The sequence below is a fragment of the Misgurnus anguillicaudatus genome, chromosome 22 (genome assembly GCF_027580225.2).
Source record: "Misgurnus anguillicaudatus chromosome 22, ASM2758022v2, whole genome shotgun sequence".
Classification (NCBI taxonomy): Eukaryota; Metazoa; Chordata; class Actinopteri; order Cypriniformes; family Cobitidae; genus Misgurnus; species Misgurnus anguillicaudatus.
In genome coordinates this window covers 52,185,124-52,191,557 of record NC_073358.2, presented here as the reverse complement: position 1 = coordinate 52,191,557, position 6,434 = coordinate 52,185,124, and positions in this window count along the sequence as shown.

Genomic DNA, 6,434 nt, shown 5'->3' with positions numbered 1-6,434 from the left:
CTTTTGACTCCCAAGTACCTGTTAAAATGATATTGACGTGAAAAGTAAGATATTTGTCATTCAAATGTAAATGAGTGTAAGACTTTTTCTATCGTGTAACTTTTATAGTTTTAAATAAAAAGTGGAGATGCCTTTATTAATGACCTTGTTTTTGTTTAATTTCTATAGTGTATGTATCATTCATCAAGCTCGTTATTCCAAAGATGCTACAAACTAGTCAGTGTATTCAGTAGGTTGCTTCAGAGGCATAATGTATTGAGAGAACCACGCACAAAAATGCCACAACGACCAAACAAAACCGCTGTCAAAGGATTTTTTTCTCTAGAAAATAATAAAGTACAGATACCAAAACACGGCACTCACAGTAAGTACAGTACTCAAGTAAATGTGCAGCTTACCTCTAAAATGGCACTAAAACAACTCCACAACATAGGGTAGTATATTTTAGATATACTTACTAAATCTGTTATTGTGAAACAGTGGAGACGGCGAAAAGCAGAGTACAAACTGCTATGAAAATGCAAAATGTGTAAAATCAGTACCAAGTGATTAAAACACTAAAGTATATTGTGGTGAGGATGGTTTTGTATATATATATATATATATTTTTTTTTTTATACATTTACAGTGCGGTGCTGTAGATTAGATGCTTAATGTCGCTTCAGACAAAGACAAAAAACTTTTGTCATGTATGGCTGATTAAAGATTGGAATAAACAGTTGTGCCAAAATACTTCAACAAACACTTGGAGGATGAAGCGTCATATCATCATCGTGTGACGGGGCTATAGGTGACGATTGTACTTGTTAGGCATTGTTGGTTTTCCTGCTGCTGTTTTTGCGATTTGAACTCGTCTGTGCATCATTTTTCAGTTAAACGAAATCAGTATGGTGTGAGGTGTTGAATGTCTCTTGTTTGGCTTATAAACCTTCAGGATTGTGGTATGATTACAGTTTACCCCTGTTAAACCAGCACTCACTCCTGGAGACAATTAAAAGTAAAATGTATCATAATTCCATGTAAATGTGAGTTTCTGAAACTTTCTATAAAAATGAATGGTGTAAACTCAAAAATATGACATACAGTATAACAAATAATGGATAAGTAATAAAAACATTGATGGCATTAAGACAAAGAAGGTTTCAAAGGTTTATGAAATCTGAGAAAACCCAAGGACAATGACCATATTTATCTTTAGAAGATATACAGAAGAAATTTGAAACAGATCAGAACTATGAAAACGAAAGATTGTCTAAATAAATACAACAGAGACATAGGTTTGGTGAAAGTGCCGAGATGAACAATGCTCCTGGCTTGTTTGCAAGCAAAAATGCAAACTTTCGGAAACTAAAAAACCAGCAACGTTTCGATGATTCACCGCTGCTTTCTGTGAATCATGCCAAAAATCAAAGTGCTCAACCACACCCGTTCGCAAACGTTGGCATTCCTGTTTGCCATTGTTAAGATACACTTAGGTGTAGTGTGTTGTCTGTAAATATAAGCAACCTTTGAGAAAAACACAGTCTAGAAATGTAAAGTCTAACTGAATGGTAGTGTTGCAACTACGCATGTTATACGAATGGTAAATAAATGATGGTATATTGTAATGTGCTTAAAATGGTCCTGATAAGTATTGAAATTCTTGAGTAAAAATGTTGGCATGATTCAGTTATTGAAGGACACGTTTCATAGAGTTATACAGGTTATGCAAAGTAACTGACGTGTCTATGTAAAAATCACTAAGTTACAAAATCACCAAATTTGTATCAGGTCATGCATACGGATTTAGCTTTTCATACTGATGCAAGTCACTTTTATTTTTACATAACATAATAAGTGTCACACTTTGTATGAACAAGATGTTTACAAGTCCAAATGACCGAATGTAGTGGTAACATTTCACACAAACGTTTATCACGAACTTTCTAAGAGCTGAAACCAGAACTTATCAAATAAGCAGGCTATAGATGGAAAGAAGGTGAAGAAAAATAAAAAGACCATGTTCAAATGTTTAAAGGTAGGTCGTGAAAAAAAAAGTGAATGTGTTTTCAGGTGTACGAGGTGTCCCAGGAACTCGCATTGTTTTCAATCATCACCAAAGGTTATGATGTTGTCTAGATACAATAGAAAGTGTATGCATGTGCCAAGACCCTTGTCGATCATAAAGTCAGCAGCAACTTCAACAATTTCACGCACATTGGTTTGGTCCTTCTTTGTCGCTACGGCAACACATACATCTATTACATATGCAGACATGTGGAGGATGTTAGCAATTTCAAACTCCTCATCACCAAATTCGTACAAAGCATCTAGAGCTTTTTTGATGAACACATTGATCGGTTCATCGGCGTTAACAGACACTTGAACCTTCTTATCAAAAGACTTGTCCAGACTTTTCACGACATCTGTTTTTTTCTTGAGGTTGGTTACACGCTCAACATCAGTTTCGCAGTAATTTTGCGGCAAGCACACATCAGCATTTGTCGATATTACCGCATAAAAAAGATTAACAAGCTCACTCCTGCAGTGTTCTGAAAGCATTTCTTTAAAAACTGGAGGACCGCACACGTACGGCATCTTGCGTTTGTGCTCACGCTCAAGTGACATTTGTTCTCTCCTTTCAAGAATCCGCAGCGTCGTACACAACTTTACACGATGTACGTCCACAAGTCTCTCCCTGATTTTGTTAAGCTTCCGGTCGTGCTTGCACCGTCCTCAAAAATAGCGTCTGCAACTCCTTGAATCCTGCACAGTTGAGCTATGCCGTGTTAAAAGCTTTGCTTTAAACAATTTACTGGAAAATTCCTGAAAGTAGCCTTCAAATTTGCCGCTAAATGAACATGCCAGAGCGTCATATCTGAGGTGTGAGAGCTCTAAGTTTCAGGCTCTGATTTGAAACCTAAAAATCCTGATCCGTCCCCTCTAAACACAGCAATTCACACGCCCCTCATCACATAGTCATCGGTGTGAGTTATGAAGCTATAGAATATTAAAGTGTCAGTGGGAAAGGTCTTTCCCGGTATTTTCTATATCATCCTCTCCGCTCTATGCACCCGTAGGAAAAGGAATTCTTGCTTCTTATGTGGAACGCTTAAATTTTTCTTAACTTGTAAAACAGGTGAAATAAAATCAGTTTCATAATGTACACAGCTAATATGAGGGTTTTTAGTTTCAGTCCTAATAGTTATCTTTAAGCTGTTATTTTTTTATAAATGAATAAGATCTTACACTTTACATTAAATTGTGTCAACAACAACAAATAAAATGGTAAATAATATGTCTCACTATGTCATCTCTCTCCCAGTGCGATGGCTTAGATCGTAATGCATCTTGGAAACAGTAGCCAGTTAAAGGTGGTGTGTGTAGAATTTAGCGGTATCTAGTGGTGAGATTGTGAATTGCCACAGACAACTCACTCTTCAATTTTAAAACGCATATGGTAGCTGTCGCACGACAAACATGTCATCGTCTGAGACAACGTAGGGAAGAAACGTGCTCTTTAGACCAGCTTGTACGTTTAGGGCTACTGTAGAGATATGACGGTGACTTCCGTATAAGGGGACCCGCGGTGTATGGAGATGAAAATGGCTCGTTCTTAGGTAATAGAAACAATTCAGTTCATTATGTTAGGTCCTTATACACCACTGATAATATAGTTATGTATATTATTTAGCATTTTTGTCTTTTTTAAAAGTAACACAATGCACCTTTAACATATACAGCGTTCGATTCGCCTTGTGAAAATGACTACATTTCCCATAATGCCCCTAGTGCACTAAAGGACACGATGGTCACAATAATCAAACTGCCGGTGTGGCATGGTGGACTGCGTGGGATCTTTGTTTTGCCTTGTGGAGCTGTATGTAATAGAGCGAGGTGTTTTTGATCTGAACTGGCACGTGGATTTCACTCGTTGTTCTACAGCACTCGATTTGCCAGATGGTTTGTTGCTGTTTTCTGTGGTGACATTTTTTGTTTTTGTGGGGTGGGTGCTGTTGTATTCTCTGTCATTTAAAGGTAAACATAACGGTAAGCATGCCGGGTTTACAGTGAGCCAAGCAACATGTATAGGTAAGGGTTAAAAATCAACTATGTCGAAATCTTTCAAAATCAACTAGATGTTGGAATCTTTAAAAAGTAAATTAATGCTCAGCCCCCCAAAAAGCTGACTGAAGTTCAGATGTTTTGAGTACAACACAATAAATCAACATTAGTTGGAAATGAGAGCAAAGTGAATATTTATAGTATATACTGATTTATTATTCTTATGTTATGGTGTAATAAAACCAACGTCACTTTAAGAATATACCTAGATGATTTTGTGCGGGTATTTCATATGTAAGGATCATCAGTTAGCCTATGTCTTTAGTCTTACTATTTTATTTGACTATTTTACAATAAAAAGTTTACTTGTGTTTTTATAAATTGAAGAAATCATGTACCTCGCTTTGTCACCATGGAGGAGGTGCATGTTGTTCTGGGTGAAGAGTGGTGGGAGTTTGATACACTTTATAAAAATAAAAAAAAAACACTGTTTACATAGCCGACAACTGATAACTGAGAACAACAGAGACAGAGAAATGAGTGCATCAAAGCATGTGATGAAGTTAGACTTTGTGTGTTGTGTTCATTGGATGTATATGGTTTGATTGTCTTGTATGGAGTAATTTGTCAAATATTATTAAATATTATATTAAATACAAAAGCACTAAAAGTTTTAGTGTTTTGGCTAAGGAGTGCGAGCATGTCTCAGGTACTTGTATTTCAGGTGCAATAATAAATACTAGACGAAAACTTGAGTTTTTGAGATTAAAATAAATGTAATTGATAAGTGCTTTATTCTTTAAGTTGATGAGTTCTTTCTGAAAGTCTGAAAACTATACTAAACCTAATATACTAATAACCTAAAGTTAAAAGTCTCAGTTTTTAGACAGGTAATGTTTTGTAATATGTGTCTTTTTGTCTTTACTTATGCTGTACTTATTAGTATGATGAAAGCAACGCAAGCTGCACCAATGCAGGCCCCCTTGTATAAACACTGTCCTGCTATCACAGGAGGACTGGACATGCTTTACGAGTTAAAAAACAAAATATCTCGGTCCTCACACCGGCACTGCCAAAACGATTTACGCTTCGGAGTGGAAGCATCTCTCAGGAATGCAACTTCAAGGACTACGATCTGTGTAAGTGGCAGAAGACCATATCTTTGTATTGAACAGTTTATTTGAAAAAACACAACCTCTGTTTCGAAAATCAGGTCATCCACACAAAATGCAGAACAGGACATATAAAAATTACACATCCATTTTTACTCTCTAGAGAAAATCCTACAAAATGTTCATCTTGACAGAATTCATTGTTCTTTATTCTTTTAGATTGTATTTCATCTGCCGCTGTGAGAAACCTTTTTTATTATGTTGATAGTTTTGAACATGTTTTTTTATCAGTCGTATCCATACATAGTGCTAAGATTATTAGAGAAAGTTCATTTTAAACAGCTTTTCTAATCTTACTTTATTTAATTACAGCTTATTCTCACCATGAATATAGCATAAGAAACTGGTATGGCTTTTTAAAGAAAAGAAAGAACATTTAATTTCTTTGATCATTTCATATAAAAAATTGTGTTTAATGAAACTAATCAATGAGAGGATTTCGCAGTGTTTCGATGCCAGCATGGCAGATTGTGGCGATGTCGCGCATTCTGGGGTGGTGCATGTTGGAATTTCAATGCATGTTGGAGGTTGAATTTTTTCGTCGCCGTGGCTGGATGCTCCTGTGCATGTTTGTGGTTGTCGTGGCTCTGATTTCCCTGGCTTTTGTTGTACATATTGTGCCCCACCTTGTGTAGATTGTGATGGGAGCATGGAATGTGTTTTGGTGAGGACCACTTGTGTAAACACTGTTTTTATTGTTTTATCGTAGGAGGACATGATTTAACGCGCTCCGGAGATAACCCCGGACGTAAACATGTCAACGTGACGTGGGCGTACCGGTTAAAAGTTCAACGCGACATGGGCGGTCCGGTTAAAAGTTCAACGCTACGTGGGCGGTCGGTTCAAAAGTTCAACGCGACGTGGGCGGTCGGTTCAAAAGTTCACGACGTGGGAGGTCCGGTCAAAGGTTCACGACGTGGGAGGTCCGGTCCAAGGTTCGACCCTACCCGGAGTTCAAAGGTTCACGACGTGGGAGGTCCGGTCCAAGGTCACCCCTCACTCGCAGGTCAAAAGGTCAGCCCCTCCCAAGCAGGTCAAAAGGTCAGCCCCTCCCCTGAGGTCAAAGGGCACCATCAATCATTTTTATGTGACAACGTGTGCCCCATATATACTACTTAGGCCTATCTGTCCTTAAACACAAATACTTTACATGACGAAACTTTACATGACAAAACTTTACATGACAGACACTTTACATCAGTGGTTCTTAAACTGGGG